This window comes from Macaca nemestrina, chromosome 5 (genome assembly GCF_043159975.1).
Source record: "Macaca nemestrina isolate mMacNem1 chromosome 5, mMacNem.hap1, whole genome shotgun sequence".
Taxonomy (NCBI): Eukaryota; Metazoa; Chordata; class Mammalia; order Primates; family Cercopithecidae; genus Macaca; species Macaca nemestrina.
The window spans coordinates 141,493,473-141,510,593 of record NC_092129.1 but is presented as its reverse complement, the minus strand read 5'-3'; the positions used below and the strand labels follow the sequence as shown (position 1 = coordinate 141,510,593).

The 17,121-nt window shown below is 44.9% G+C and overlaps 1 long non-coding RNA gene across 1 annotated transcript in view; it reads right to left on the bottom strand.

Annotated features, from left to right (window-relative positions):
• Positions 1-4,234: 4,234 nt before the first annotated feature.
• Positions 4,235-17,121, bottom strand: part of LOC105489637 (uncharacterized) — a 77,949-nt gene continuing 65,062 nt past the window's right edge. The window contains exons 2-3 of the long non-coding RNA XR_011623728.1: positions 7,152-7,282; positions 4,235-6,707 (exon numbers count right to left, since the gene is read on the bottom strand). This is a non-coding gene — a long non-coding RNA (uncharacterized lncRNA). The remainder of the gene's footprint in view (positions 6,708-7,151; positions 7,283-17,121) is intronic.

Genomic DNA, 17,121 nt, shown 5'->3' with positions numbered 1-17,121 from the left:
CTTTTCTTCCTTAATGTACACATTTACAAGAAATAGCTCAAGTTAAGTTTCACTGATGTTTGCAAATCAAGCAAAGTTGAGGTCACTTATGAGGCCTGTTTTTTTTTTTGTTTTTTTTTTTGTTTGTTTTGTTTTCCGCAGGGACTCTTCAGGCCTGGTCTCCATTTTCATTCATTTTAACAGGACTCAGAGCAAAAAGTCCTCAAGCTTTCACGGCCACAATCTTAAACTAACGTTGGACACCCAAGCTCCAAGCAAAGTCTATCTTGACTGACCCTTATAGTCTCTCAACTCATTCACTCACTCATTCATTCATTCATTTGTTCATTCCCACAACCTCATTGCTATGCATGGGGCTAGGTAGGCACTGGGGGCACAGGAATGAGACACAGTTGTCACCTGAGACCTCTCAGCTCACAGGTGTGTTTTGTTTTCCTTCTTCACCCTTCCTTTTTCAGTATTTCCCACCCAGTCCTCAGAACTTCCTGAGCTCCCTGAGTTCAGAGGTCATCTCCCATCCGCAACACACACAGTATGTTCCTTCATCCCTTCCCCCATCAGAACAGTAAGCTGCTTCAGGAGTGGAGGATTTATCTCTTGTGGGGACTTCATGGGCTTGGAACCCATGATTCTATGAAACTGATACAGTGTGCCCAGCACTGAGCCAGGCATCGTCAAAAGTGTGACCCTTGGGATCACTGTGCTGATGAGGGTAGAAGGGTTCAAACACTCACTCACTGACTGAGGAAGTATGTACTGGATTCAACCTTTCTTAAGAGAAATTTGGAAGCATTGGTCAAAATCATTAAAAATATGTATACATTAGACTTTTACATCCATCATTTGATTTAACACAGCAGTGTATTTTGTCTTTATATTTATTTTTCCCATTAAAAAATTAAGGCCTAATTTACATACAGTACTTTTCACCCTTTTCAATGAACAGTTCTGGGATTTCTAGAGACTTGTATCCAATGCCATAATGAAGACAGAGAAGAGTGCCATCATTCCCAAAAGCTTTCCCCTGCTCCTTGTTAGTCATCCCTTCAGTCCCAGACAAACATTGATCTGGTGGGGTTTTTTCCTATCGTTTCTCTCTTTCCAGAATGGAAATAGTACAGTATGAAGCACTTTATGTTGACTTATTTTGGTGAAGTCCAAATATAATTTTTATGGATCATATTTTTATGTCATATCTAATAAATCTTTTCTTAACCCAAGGTCACAGTGACTTTTTTCAACAGTTCTGTGAGCTATAATTCACATAATATAAAACTGACCCACCTAAAGCATACAATTCAGTGCTTTTCAATATATTCACTGAGTTGTACAACTATCACCAATTTTACAGCATTTTCATGTCCCCTCCTCCCAAAGAAACCCCATGCCCACTAGCAGGCACTCCCTGGATCCGTTTCCTATTACTGCAGACTGGGTGGCTTAAAACAGTATTAACTTATTATCTCGCCATTCTGAAGGCAGAAGTCTGAAGTCAGTATCACACTGTACTGAGATGAAGATGTCGACAGGGCTACAGTCTCTCCAGAGACTCTAGGGAAGAATTTGTTCCTTGCCTTTCCATCTTCAGGTAGCCGCCAGCATTCTTTGGTTTGGGGCTGTTTTACTCCAATCTTCAAGGCCAGCATCTTCAGTCTCCCTCTGCTCCATCTTCACATCACTTTCTCCTCTTTGTGTTCAAATCCCCCTCTGGCTGTCTTACATAAGGATACATGTGATTGCATGTAGTTCCCATCTATGTAATCCAGGATAATCTCCCCATCTCAAGATGTTTAACTTATTCACATCAGCAAAGATCTTTTTTTTTTTTTTTGCCATATAAGGTAACAATCACAGGTTCCAGGGATTAGGACACAGATATCTTTTAAGAGGATATTTATCAGCTTACCACAGTCCCCATTCCTACAGTCTCAGGCAATATATTTATTATATATACAATCCCAGGCACTAATATTTTTGTCTTTATAGACAAAAAAATCAAAACTTATTCTAAAAAAATAATCAAAAATTTCTTGATCAATTCTGGACATGTCATAAAAATATAATTGAGCAATATGTGTTCCTTGTGACTGGATTCTTTCATTTAGCAGAATGTTTTTCAGGCTTGTCCATGTTGTAGCTGTACTTGTGCTATACGTTGTATTAATACATCATTCCTTTGAAAGGCTGAATAATATTCCACTGAATGAATATATATGTTTACCATTTATTAGTTAACAGATATTTTATTTGTTTCCACTATTTAACTACTATAAGCAGTGTTACTATGACTATTCATGTACAAGTTTTTGTGTGGACATACAAGTTTTGTGTGGACTCATTTCTCTTGAGTACATAACCAATAGTAGAACTACTGGATCATATGGCAACTCTACGTTTAACATTTTCAGGAACTCTCACATAGTTTTCCAAAGTGGCTGCAAATTTTTCACCCTCTCCAGCAATGTACGAGTGCTCTCATTTCTCTACAATCTCTCCAATACTTGTATTGGCTTTCTGTTTATAGCCATCCAGTGAATGTACTTACGTTTTGAATTGTAGTTACCTAACAATTAATGATATTGTGCAGCTTCATCTTGAGCATGTACAATTTGCTCATTTGTATACCCTTGGAGAAATATTTATTCAATTGTGTTGTATGTCTTTTATAGCATTTGCACAATATTGTGCCACCTTTTTCTGGCTTCCATTGTTTCAGATGAAAAATTCACTACAATTAGAATTGGTGTTCCTTTATAGATAATTATTTCTCTCTGGCCATTTTAAAGATATTTTCTTTGTCTTTACTTCTCAGAAGGCTATCTATGCTGTGTCTTGGTGTCTATTTCTTTGGGCTTATTATATTTGTGATAAAATCAGATTCTTGGATTTGTAGCTTTAGGTCTTTGGGCAGATTTGATTAGACGTTTCTTTGAATACATTTTCAGGCTCACATTTTTTCTCCTTTCCTTCTGGGACTCTGAGGATGCAAAGATTAGCTCTTATGTTAATGTCCTGCAGATAGCTGACATTCTGTTCATTTATTTTCAGTCTGTTTTCTCTCTGATCAGACTGAGTAAATTTTCTCAGTCTGCCTTCCAGTTAACTAATAACATCCTCTGTCATCTCCACTCTCCTATGGAGTCCACGTAGTCAGCTTTTAATTTTGGTTATTGTTGTTTTTAATTCCCACATATTCTATTGTTACTCTGTTCCCAAAAGAATAAAAAAGAGTAAATGGAAAGAAGAACTACTAATACTTGAAAAAATAGTACCGAGGATTTTTCAGAATTAAACAAATATCTAAGACTTCAAATTGAATGTGTTCAGAGAGTTCCAAATAGAATGGATAATTAAATAGTCCATATTAAACATACCATAATAAAAATTCAAAGGGAAAATTATAAAAATATTGCAGAGATAAAAGTGGTCAGTAAAGATGAATAACTATCAGATTGTTATCCGACATTTCCATAGCAACACTGCGAAGGTAAGAAAACAATGAAATATGTTCAAAATTTTGAAGAAGTATATGTCTTTTACATGTTAACTTATGATATAAAATTTGCTACATGTTAACTTATGATATAGAATTTGCCACCCACTTGAAAATTGTGGTTAAGAGAACTATGACAATTTTGAGGCCAAGGATGTTAAGATAAAATATTTAAAAGTTATAACTAAATGCTAGCTCTTAGCATCTGATTGAGGAAGACCTATTTTTGTTTAGTCCACTTTTATCCCACCACCAATGTTCTTTAAGTGAAGCTCAACATTTCCATACTGTAAGTGAACCCATCCCAATCTGCTGCAGTTGCATAAGTTCAATAAATTGAGAAAGGATTGGGTTCAGTCACATATGACTGAAAACCAAATAGCAGTGGCTTCAACACACAACTGTTTATTTTTAGGTATCATTTTAATTATGAAAATTCCCAAGAAGGCACAAAAGTATCTCACAAAAAAGAAATAATCGGCCAGGCACGGTGCCTCATGCCTGTAATTCCTGCACTTTGGGAGGCTGAGGCGGGCAGATCACCTGAGGTCAGCAGTTTGAGACCAGCCTGACAAACATGATGAAACCCCATCTCTACTAAAAACACAACAGATTAGCTGGGGGTGGTGGCAGGCACCTGTAATCCCAGCTACTCAGGAGGCTGAGGCAGGAGAATCGCTTGAACCCGGGAGGCAGAAGTTGCAATGATCCAAGATCGCACCACTGCACACCAGCCTGGGAAACAAGACAAAACTCAGACTCAAAAAAAATTTTTTTTGAAGATAATTATACATCTATCCCCTATGTAGCATCACTCAGTTACATTTACTCTTGCCTTCCATTTTTTTTTATTGGCAATACCATTCCATAGGTTGTGCTGTTTACTTCACATAGACTCACAGAAAATAATCTCTAGTGTCTAGATTCGTGTTTTGGGCAACACAAGCTGACAGCATTACTCAGACATCTGAGATCATAAAACCCAGCCGATGCCATCTGGGTATAAGTCCTAAAGGAAGTCTTACCTGATTCCACCAGAGAACATGATGGACAATATTCCTCACAGTATTGTTTGCAATATGGAGAAGTGAAGGCAAAACAGCACATGCACCCTGGGTTTGGAATGATACACTGTGGAATATGTACACAACGGAATAAGCACTGAAAAGTGGGCTGTGTATATGTACCCGGGAAGGAACAAAACGAATATATGAAAAAGGTCTATCACAATTTCTTACATGTAAGTTAAAATACAGTCACAGAAAGAAAAGCTGCATGCTTTACAAGAATATATTCAAATTTAAGGTTACATATCAAACGTATTAGAGTGGTTGCCTCGGAGGGGAAGGCAAGTGGAAATAGGGAATGAGGATTAAAAAAAAAAAGAAAGCAAAAGTGGTGCCTCTCACAGATAGGTGATGGTCATTGGCAGGAGCAGAGATATACATGAAGAGACTTCTGTTTGATGCCTGTATTAGTCCCTTTTCATACTGCTATGAAGAAATACCCGATACTGGGTAATTTACAAAGAAAAAGAGGTTTGATGGACTCACAGTTCCACATAGCTAGGGAGGCCTCACAATCATGGCAGAAGGTGAAGGAGGAGCAAAGGCACATCTTACATGGTGGCAGAGAGCATGTGCAGGGGAACTGGCCTTTATAAAACCATCAGATCTTATGAGACTTATTCACTATCAGGAGAACAGGAAGGGAAAGCTCACCTCCATGATTCAATTACCTCCCACCAGGTCCCTCCCACAACATGTGGTGATTATGGGAGCTACAATTCAAGATGAGACTTGGGTGGGGACACAACCAAACCACATCAATGCCCCTCTCCAGAAAGAGCAAAAGAAAATGGTACTCTCTCTGTTTTTTGTTTGTTTGTTTTTGTTTTGTTTTTTTTTAGCCTGTTGCTCAGGCTGAATTGCAATGGCGCAATCTCGGCTCACCGCAACCTCTGCCTCCCAGATTCAAGCGATTTTCCTGCCTCAGCCTCCTGAGTAGCTGGGATTATAGGCATGTGCCACCATGCCCAGCTAATTTTGTATTTTTAGTAGAGACGGGGTTTCTCCATGTTGGTCAGGCTGGTCTCGAAACCCTGACCTCAGGTGATCCACCCACCGTGGCCTCCCAAAGTGCTGGGATTACCGGCATGAACCACCGCGGCTGGCCAGAAAATGGTACTCTCTTTATGGTGGCCTTTTTCAGGGCTGGCATTCAGCTGCTATGCACTGGTACCCCAAATTGGTTGTTCATGGTGAACCCCCATTCTGAGTAGTCAACCCCAGCCTCGCTATGTTACCTGGTTCGAAAATGACTGTGCCTCTTCTTGTTTCACAGATGTGTGCTCCTCTTGCGTTCCCCAAAACATTTATCTTTCTCCTACCATCAATTATTGTTAGTTCAACTTAATTTTCTCTTTTAGGCTACGAATCTCCTCACACATTAAACATACAAAATTTTGACCCCTGATGATCAGATTCCATTGAATGTTCTGGGTCCTGTTTTAGGCTGCTGAATCCACTGCTCTTGTCATTTTAAGGCATCTGATTTTTTCATTTACTTCTAGGACTTCCTCAGTTTCCAGTCTGCTGATTACAGCCTTTCTTAGTTTCAATTTTATCGTTTATTTTTAAGTCACTTCTCTCTCATTTAGGGTGGAAGGGGAGGAGGTTGAGGGGATACATCTGCCCTCTTGCTCAGTTGCCCCTGACACATTTCAGTTTAGAGGTTGAATTTAATTAAGCACAAGAGGAAACTGATAGGACTCTCGGGCAGACCACAGGCAACAAACAGGGAAAATGTGAGGGATCCTGGAGACCTGCTGAGGTGGGGCTGAGAAAACCACAGAGTGCTGGAGACGAGGGCTGGCACAGCTGAAGATGCTGAGCTGGGCGTTGACCCGGATACAGAAACCCCCGCCCCAGGTCTTCCCAATGGCGAAAGGCAGGGCAGCGGAAGTAGATGTAAGAGGGCTCCGGGGAGGGGTGAGGGGTCACCACCGGGGAGATCAGGGGCTGAAAGTTCTCGCCAATAGGCTTATCGCTGGCCTTTCCTCACGGGGAGGTGGGGCGCAATGCTTAGGGCGGCTCCCAGTAGCTGGGCAGGGGAAGAACTGGGATTCATCCTGGATCCGCGCTGTGGCTCACGCACCCAAGGGTTCTGGGGCAAGGCTGGGCTAATACAATCAGAAACCTCCGTCATTGCTGTCCTGAAATGTGGCAAGAGAAAGAAAGTCATGAATGCATGTGTTGCTTTCCCTGATCCTCTTTCCTGCCACTTTGTCTCACCCTGTCCTTGTTACCTGTTCCTCCTCTTTCCCTCCTTTCTCCCTGTCACCTGCTTCCTTCACTGCCCCTTCCTGTCTCCTAAACCTTCTACCCAGGCATTCTCAGCTTTGTCCTCCTGGCCTTGTTCCTTTCAGGACAAAGACAGAGGCAGAGCCCTAGGATGGGACTCCTACAAAGCCTCTGTCTTTTTCTAAGGTCTGTGTCTGCAGGAAGGCAGAGATTGCAAGAAAACACATATTTAAATTGGACTCAGCTGTCATTTTTCCTGCCTCTGTGATCTGTCTTCTTTTTTCTAGCCGTCTTTCTAGGAACAGCATCTGACTCCAGCTCCATTGCCCCCCAGGCCAAATCCAGGCCCCACTCACCTGTGGCACCTGCAGGTCAGGAACACAAACAGGACTCACAGCATCAGGGCCTTGGCCAGGAGGAGTCCACATAGCACAGAGACCAGGAGTTTGGGGTCAGCTGAGCCAGGGCAGATGGGGCACTTGATTTCCTGCAGGGAGGAAGGAGAAAGGAGGATGGACTTGGGCCAGGATGTCACCTGCTGCTGCTGTGTCCCTTAGCCAGGCCCCTTGTGGCTGGAGCTACTTGTATAAGAGCTCACCCTGAACTCACTATGACACAGGGGTGTGGGGCAGGAGCCACAGAGGTCTCTGGGACTGAAAGGAGACCTAGGCAGAAGGAACCTCAAAGTCTTGAATGGAGGAAAAAGCTGGCCAGGGGAAGAACAAGGGATTGGAGGTCAGGGAAGGGGAGGGATAGAGCCAGGGGAGCAGGAACTCTCCCTAACTAGGTCGGGTAGAACTGGACTATCAGGAGCCTCCTAGGAATCAGAGCCAAGTGCATCTTTAAGACCAGCCAAGATATCACACCTGAAGGAATGAGGCCCAGACACTGCACAGGACCTGACTAGACCCTTAGGAGCAGTGACAGAGCACAGACCTAGACCTCCTGTCTGCTGGTGCCAGGGGTCCTCCCAGGTCCCCTCTGTGTGGCACCTACTCCTGGCCTCCCTAGCTCTGATTCTGGGACTACCCTGTCCTAGCAAATCTGCTTTTCTCTTGTGGCCTCAGTAGCTTCCTGCTTCAGTATTACTTCATATTTGGTAAAGCTAGTGAGTTCTTTTTATTTTCACTTTTTCATGGTTGATTTAGCTAGTCATGCATTGTCTTTTTTTCATTTAATTTCAGAGTAAACTTTTAAAGTTCTTTACAAAAGTAAACTGAAGTTGTGTTTGGGATTGCATTTAAAGACTTGAATTTGGGGGAAATTGACATCTTTACAATGTTATTGCCTCTTCCAAAATCATGGATTATTTCTATTTATTCAGATCACCAGTCATTTTTTAGCATTTTGTAGTTTTCTCCAAATAGGTCTGGCTTAAATTAATTCTTTCTAGAAACTTAATGATTTTGTCGCTGTAATGAAAACTATCTTAGGTTTCTAAATGATTATTTTTCATAGAGATCTATTTGTGACGTACGTCGGTTGATTTTGTCTCTGGCAACCTTGCTAAATTCTTTTGTGAGATTTAATTGTTTGTTGTTTCTCATTCTTTTTCTGGGTAGATGATCCTATCATCTGCAAGTCATGACGGTTTTTTCTCTTCTTGTCTAATCTTCTTTATTGTAACTTGTTTTCCTTTCCTTCAAGCATTGATCAGAACCTCTAATATTATAGAAGACATTAATAGTAGCTGCAGAAATCCGGAATTTGTTTGTTTATGCTTTCTTCACTAAATAATGTTTATTGTAATCATTGCTGTACAATCTTTACCAAGTTATCTGTTCTTATTTCCATTTTATTAAGAGCTTTTTCATATAACATAAATGTGCTCAAGGTTCCCAAATGCTTTTTGTGCAGCAGTTGACTTTTTCCCCTGTAGTTTATGAATTTGGTTCACTTATATTAATAGATTTTTCTGAAGTTGAACAATCCTTTCTGTTTTGTGATAAAACTGTATTCGATCATAATTCAGTCTTCTTTTTGATGCACTCTTGAATTCAGTTAGCTAATGGTAATTTGGGAATTGACTCCACGTGCATCAGAGAAATAAACCTGTAATTTAGTTTTTTTATTTCCCCCTAACTGGTTTTGTGATTTTGATGACACTAGCCCCTTCAAATAACCTGGGCTGTTCTTGCTTCTTTTCTATTTTCTGCAACATCTCGTATGAAATATAAATCAAATGTTTCTTAAACGATTGAGTTACCTGTAAAACCAGGTGAGTCTTGAATTTTCTGTGAGGGTGGAGCTTATCTACCATTCCAGTTTTCCTATTTATTAATCTATTGAAATTTGTTTCTTCTTGTGTTAATCTTTGCAGTTCATGTTTTTTAAGGAATGTGTGCACTTCTAAGGTTTAAAACAACAAGATTTTGTTCAGGATTTATTTATTTTAAAATCTCTATAGAATGAGTGCATGGTTATTTTCTTCTTTTTCTTCAATTTGTTATCATCTTCTTTTATCTTCATTTGTCTTGACAAGAATATGGCTATCTTTTTAAACTTTCAAAGAATGAATTATGACTTGCCTTGATCTTCATTTTCAATCATTCAATTTATTTCAGCCCTTACTGTGATTGTTTCCCTCCTTTATGATTCTTTGGGCATGCCCTGGTGCTCACGTTCCATCTTCTTAAGATGCTTCCTTAGCTCATTAATTTGAAAGCTTTCATGTTTTCCAACAAATATATTCAAAGCTACTAATTGATCTCCAATATTAACTATGCCCCATACTTTTTGATATGTAGTGGTGATATTATCAAAATATATTTTATTACATACTTAATAATTCACATATGAATGTATTAATAATTAGTTTTAAAAGTGCTATTTTATCTTTACTTCTCTTATGCATTCTTAATGTTATTGCATTGGGTTTGGAGAATATATTCGGTGTCATACTGATTCTTTGGAATTTCTTCATGTTTCTTATATGTCTTCATACAAGGTGTCTTTTTGTAAATACATTCCTTGTATTTGAAAGAATGTATACTATCTGTTTTTAATTATGTATAGGGTTATAAACATGTGTATATCTACTTATACATGGTTTACATAATATATATTATGAATACTGTATTTTATAAAACATACATAATACATTTATATAGTTTAGAACAGTTTCAATCTGAAACTACATATTTATATATTTGAAAATATTATTTATTTAAAAGTATAATTTATTACATATTCATCCTATATTCTTATACATATCTTATAATATATATAACACATTTATAAATATTATATGATGGCATAGTACCTGGAATTTATTAGTTATTTGGCTTAGAACTTAGATCCCTCTATTTAGTTTTGGTCTGATTGGTCTTTGCTCCTCTGAGAGGTATGTGAGCCTCCAACTACAATAGCTAATATTTACTTCTCCTTGCATTTCTGGTAGTGTTGTTTCATATATTTCATGGCCAAAATTTAGGCACATGTGCTTATGATGGCTGTATTTTCACATTCAAGCACATCTTTCATCAGTATATATAGTGTCTCTTTGTCTATTTTATAGACAAATTTATAGACATGATATTTTACCTTAAATTCTATTTTGTTCAATATTAAGAGTACCAGAACAGTATATTTTGTTTCCTAATAGTCAAATATAGTTTTCTTTTTTTTTATTATTATTATACTTTAAGTTCTAGGGTACATGTGGATAACGTGCAGGTTTGTTACATATGTATACCTGTGCCATGTTGGCGTGCTGCACCCATCAACTCGTCAGCACCCATCAACTCATCATTTACATCAGATATAACTCCCAATGCAATCCCTCCCCCCTCCCCCCTCCCCATGATAGGCCCCGGTGTGTGATGTTCCCCTTCCCAAGTCCAAGTGATCTCATTGTTCAGTTCCCACCTATGAGTGAGAACATGCGGTGTTTGGTTTTCTGTTCTTGTGATAGTTTGCTAAGAATGATGGCTTGAATTGGTCTGATGCTGTTTGATCCGGTCTGATCCGGTCTGAGCCGGTCAAAACGGGTTTGAACTAGTCTGATCCAGTTTCATCGGTCTGATCTGGTTCGATCCGGTTTTAACCGGTCTGATCCGGTCAAAATCGGTTCGATCCGCTCAAAACCGGTCTGATCCTTTTTGATCCGGTTTGATTTGTTCAAAGTCGGTTCTATCCGGTCTGATCCGGTTTTGATCGGTTTGATTTGTTCAAAGCCGGTTCGATCCGGTCTGATCCGGGTTGATCCAGTCAAAACCTGTTGGAACCGGTCTGGTCCGGTTTGATCCGGTGTGATCCAGTTTGATCCGGTCTGATCCGGTCAAAACCGGTTCGATCCGGTCTGATCCGGCTTGATCCGGTTTGAACTGGTCTGAGCCGGTCACAACCGGTTTGATCCGGTCTGATCCGGTTCGATCTGCTGTGATCCGGTTTGATCCGGTCTGATCCGGTTTGATCCGGTTTGAACCGGTCTGATCCAGTTTGATCCGGTTTGATGCCGTCAAAACCGGTTGGAACCGGTTTGATCCGGTTGGATCCGGTCTGATCCGGTTTGATCCAGTCTGAACCGGTCTGATCCAGTTTGATCCGGTTTGATCCCGTCAAAACCGGTTGGAACCGGTCTGATCCTGTTGGATCCGGTCTGAATCGGTTTGATCTGGTCTGAACCGGTCTGATCCAGTTTGATCGGGTTTGATCCCGTCAAAACCTGTTGGAACCGGTCTGATCCGGTCGGATCCGGTCTGATCCAGTTTGATCCGGTCTGAACCGGTCTGATCCAGTTTGATCCAGTTTGATCCCGTCAAAACCGGTTGGAACCGGTCTGTTCCGGTTGGATCTGGTCTGATCCGGTTTGATCCGGTCTGAACCGGTCTGATCCGATTAGATCCGGTCTGATCCCGTCAAAACCGGTGAGAACCGGTCTGATCCGGTTGGATCCGGTCTGATCCGGTTTGATCCGGTCTGAACCAGTCCGATCCGATTAGATCCGGTCTGATCCGGTCACAACCGTCTTGAACCAGTCTGATCCGGTTTGATCCGGTCCGATCCGGATAGATCCGGTCAAAACCGGTTTGATCCGGACCGATCCGGTTTCTTCCGGTTTGATTTGGTCAAAGCCGGTTCGATCCGGTCTGATCCGGTTTGATCCGGTCAAAACCGGTTGGAACCGGTCTGATCCGGTTTGATCCGGTGTGATCCGGTCTGATCCGGTTTGATCCAGTCTGAGCCGGTCACAACCAGTTTGATCCGGTCTGATCCGGTTCGATCTGGTCTGATCCGGTTTGATGCGGTCTGATCCGGTTTCATCCGGTTTGAACCGGTCTGATCCGGTTTGATCCGGTTTCATCCCGTCAAAACCGGTTGGATCCGGTCTGATCCGGTTTGATATGGTCAAAACCGGTTGGAACCGGTGTGATCCAGTTTGATCCGGTGTGATCCGGTTTGATCCGGTCCGATCCGGTTTGATCCGGTTTGAACCGGTCTGATCCGGTCACAACCGGCTTGAACCGGTCTGATCCGGTTTGATCCGGTCTGAGCCGGTCAAAACCGGTTTGATGCGGTTTGATCCAGTCTGATCTGGTCTGAGCCGGTCAAAACCGGTTTGAACCAGTCTGATCCGGTTTGATCCGGTCTGATGCGGTTTGATCCGGTCTGATCCGGTCTGAGCCGGTCAAAACCGGTTTGATGCGGTTTGATCCGGTCTGATCTGGTCTGAGCCGGTCAAAACCGGTTTGAACCAGTCTGATCCGGTTTGATCCGGTCTGATCCGGTTTGATCCGGTCTGAACCGGTCCGATCCGATTAGATCCGGTCTGATCCGGTCACAACTGGCTTGAACCAGTCTGATCCGGATTGATCCGGTGTGATCCAGTTTGATCCGGTCTGAGCCGGTCACAACCGGTTTGATCCGGTCTGATCCGGTTCGATCTGGTCTGATCCGGTTTGATGCGGTCTGATCCGGCTTGATCTGGTTGGAACTGGTCTGAGCCGGTCACAACCGGTTTGATCCGGTCTGATCCGGTTCGATCTGCTGTGATCCGGTTTGATCTGGTCTGATCCGGTTTGATCCGGTTTGAACCGGTCTGATCCAGTTTGATCCGGTTTGATCCCGTCAAAACCGGTTGGAACCGGTCTGATCCCGTTGGAACCGGTCTCATCTGGTTGGATCCGGTCTGATCCGGTCTGATCCGGTTTGATCCGGTCTGAACCGGTCTGATCCGGTCTGACCCGGTTTGAACCGGTCTGATCCGGTTTGATCCGGTCCGATCCGGTTAGATCCGGTCAAAACCGGTTTGATCCGGACCGATCCGGTTTCACCCGGTTTGATTTGGTCAAAGCCGGTTCGATTCGGTCTGATCCGGTTTGATCCGGTCCAAACCGGTTGGAACCGGTCTGATCCGGTTTGATCCGGTGTGATCCGGTCTGATCCGGTTTGATCCGGTTCGATCTGGTCTGATCCGTTTTTGATGCCGTCTGATGCGGTTTCATCCGGTTTGAACCGGTCTGATCCGGTTTCATCCGGTTTCATCCCGTCAAAACCGGTTGGAACCGGTCTGATCCGGTTGGATCCGGTCTGATCCGGTTTGATCCGGTCAAAACCGGTTGGAACCAGTGTGATCTGGTTTGATCCGGTGTGATCTGGTTTGATCCGTTCTGATCCGGTCTGATCCGGTCTGAGCTGGTCACAACCGGTTTGATCCGGTCTGATCCGGTTCGATCTGGTCTGATCCGGTTTGTTCCGGTGTGATCCGGTCTGATCCGGTTTGATCCGGTCTGAGCCGGTCACAACCGGTTTGATACGGTCTGATCCGGTTCGATCTGCTCTGATCCGGTTTGATCCGGTTGGATCCGGTCTGATCCGGTTTGATCCGGTTGGAACCGGTCTGATCCGGTTTGATCCGGTTTCATCCCGTCAAAACCGGTTGGAACCGGTCTGATCCGGTTGGATCCGGTCTGATCCGGTTTGATCCGGTCAAAACCGGTTGGAACCGGTGTGATCCGGTTTGATCCGGTGTGATCCGGTTTGATCCGTTCTGATCCGGTCTGATCCGGTCAAAACCGGTTCGATCCGGTCTGATCCGGCTTGATCCGGTTTGAACCGGTCTGATCCGGTTTGATCTGATCTGAGCTGGTCACAGCCGGTTTGATCCGGTCTGATCCGGTTCGATCCGTTCTGATCCGGTTTGATCCGGTCCGATCCGGTTTGATCCGGTTTGAACTGGTCTGATCCGGTCACAACCGGCTTGAACCAGTCTGATCCGGTTTGATCCGGTCTGAACCGGTCACAACCGGCTTGAACCGGTCTGATGCGGTTTGATCCGGTCTGATCCGGTCTGAGCTGGTCAAAACCGGTTTGATGCGGTTTGATCCGGTCTGATCTGGTCTGAGCCGGTCAATACCGGTTTGAACCAGTCTGATCCGGTTTCATGCGGTCCGATCCGGTTCGATCTGGTTTGATCCAGACTCATCCGGTTTGATCCGGTCAAAACTGGTTCGATCCGGTCTGATCCGGTTTGATCCCATCAAACCCGGTTGGAACCGGTCTGATCCGGTTGGATCCAGTCTGATCCGGTCTGACCGGTTGGAACCGGTCTGATCCGGTTTGATCAGGTGTGATCCGGTTTGATCCGTTCTGATCCGGTCTGATCCGGTCAAAACCGGTTCGATCCCGTCTGATCCGGTTTGATCCGGTCTGAACTGGTTTGATCCGATTGGATCCGGTCTGATCCCGTCAAAACCGGTTGGAACCGGTCTGATCCGGACTGATCCGGTTTGATCCGGTTTGATTTGGTCAACGCCGGTTTGATCCGGTCTGATCCGGTTCGATCCAGTCTGATCCGTCTTGATCCGGTTTGAACCGGTCTGATCCGGTTTGATCCGGTTTGATCCCGTCAAAACCGGTTGGAACCGGTCTGATCCGGTTCGATCCGGTTTGATCCGGCTTGATCCGGTTTGAACCGGTCTGAGCCGGTCACAACCGGTTTGATCCGGTCTTATCCGGTTGGATCCGGTCTGATCCGGTTTGATCCGGTCTGAACTGGTCTGATCCGATTAGATCCGGTCTGATCCGGTCACAACCGGCTTGAACCAGTCTGATCCGGTTGGATCCGGTCTGATCCGGTTTGATCCGGTCGGATCCGGTTTGATCCGGTCTGAACCGGTTTGAACCGGTCTGATCCGGTTTGATCCGGTTCGATCCGGTCCGATCCGGTTAGATCCGATCAAAACCGGTTTGATCCGGCCCAATCCGGTTTCATCCGGTTTGATTTGGTCAAAGCCGGTTCCATCCGGTCTGATCCGGTCTGATCTGGTCAAAACCGGTTTGATCCGGTCTGATCTGGTTCGATCTGGTGTGATCCGGTTTGATCCGGTCTGATCCGGTCTGATCCAGTCAAAACCGGTTCGATCCGGTCTGATCTGGCTTGATCCGGTTTCAACCGGTCTGATCCGGTTTGATCTGGTCTGAGCTGGTCACAGCCGGTTTGATCCGGTCTGATCCGGTTGGATCCGGTCTGATCCGGTTTGATCCGGTCTGAACTGGTCTGATCCGATTAGATCTGGTCTGATCCGGTCACAACCGGCTTGAACCAGTCTGATCCGGTTTGATCTGGTCTGAGCTGGTCACAGCCGGTTTGATCCGGTCTGATCCAGTTGGATCCGGTCTGATCCGGTTTGATCCGGTCTGAACTGGTCTGATCCGATTAGATCCGGTCTGATCCGGTCACAACCGGCTTGAACCAGTCTGATCCGGTTGGATCCGGTCTGATCCGGTTTGAACCGGTTCGATCCAGTCCGATCCGGTTAGATCCGATCAAAACCGGTTTGATCCGGCCCAATCCGGTTTCATTCGGTTTGATTTGGTCAAAGCCGGTTCCATCCGGTCTGATCCGGTCTGATCCGGTCAAAACCGGTTTGATCCGGTCTGATCTGGTTCGATCTGGTGTGATCCGGTTTGATCCGGTCTGATCCGGTCTGATCCGGTCAAAACCGGTTCGATCCGTTCTGATCTGGCTTGATCCGGTTTCAACCGGTCTGATCCGGTTTGATCTGGTCTGAGCTGGTCACGGCCGGTTTGATCCGGTCTGATCTGGTTCGATCTGATCCGGTTTGATCCGGTCCGATCCGGTTTGATCCGGTTTTAACCGGTCTGATCCGGTTTGATCCGGTCTGAGCCGGTTACAACCGGCTTGATCCGGTCTGAGCCGGTCACAACCGGTTTGATCCGGTCCGATCCGGTTTAAACCAGTATGATCTGGTTTGATCCAGTCTGAGCCGGTCACAACCGGCTTGAACCGGTCTGATGCGGTTTGATCCGGTCTCATCCGGTCAAAACCGGTTTGAACTGGTCTGATCCGGTTCGATCCGGTCTGATCCGGCTTGATCCGGTTTGAACCAGTCTGATCCGGTTTGATCCGGTCTGAGCCGGTCACAACCGGTTTGATCCGGTCTTACCCGGTTGGATCCGGTCTGATCCGGTTTGATCCGGTCTGAACTGGTCTGCTCCGATTAGATCCGGTCTGATCCGGTCACAACCGGCTTGAACCAGTCTGATCCGGTTGGATCCGGTCTGATCCGGTTTGATCCGGTCGGATCCGGTTTGATCCAGTCTGAAACGGTCTGATCCGATTAGATCCGGTCTTATCCGGTCACAACCGGCTTGAGCCAGTCTGATCCGGTTTGATCCGGTTTGATCCGGTCTGACCCGGTTTGAACCGGTCTGATCCGGTTTGATCCGGTTCGATCCGGTCCGATCCGGTTAGATCCGATCAAAACCGGTTTGATCCGGCCCAATCCGGTTTCATCCGGTTTGATTTGGTCAAAGCCGGTTCGATCCAGTCTGATCCGGTTTGATCCGGTCAAAACCGGTTGGAACCGGTCTGATCCGGTTCGATCCGGTGTGATCCGGTTTGATCCGTTCTTATCCGGTCTGATCCGGTCAAAACCGGTTTGATCCGGTCTGATCTGGTTCGATCTGGTCTGATCCGGTTTGATCCAGTCTGATCCGGTCTGACCCGGTTTGAACCGGTCTGATCCGGTTTGATCCGGTTCGATCCGGTCCGATCCGGTTAGATCCGGTCAAAACCGGTTTGATCCGGACCGATCGGGTTTCATCCGGTTTGATTTGGTCAAAACCGGTTCCATCCGGTCTGATCCGGTTTGATCCGGTCAAAACCGGTTGGAACCGGTCTGATCCGGTTGGATCCGGTCTGATCCGGTTTGATCCGGTCGAAACCGGTTGGAACCGGTGTGATCCGGTTTGATCCGGTCTGATCCGGTTGATCCGGTTTGATCCGTTCTGATCCGGTCTGATCCGGTCAAAACCGGTTCGATCCGGTCTGATCTGGCTTGATCCGGTTTCAACCGGTCT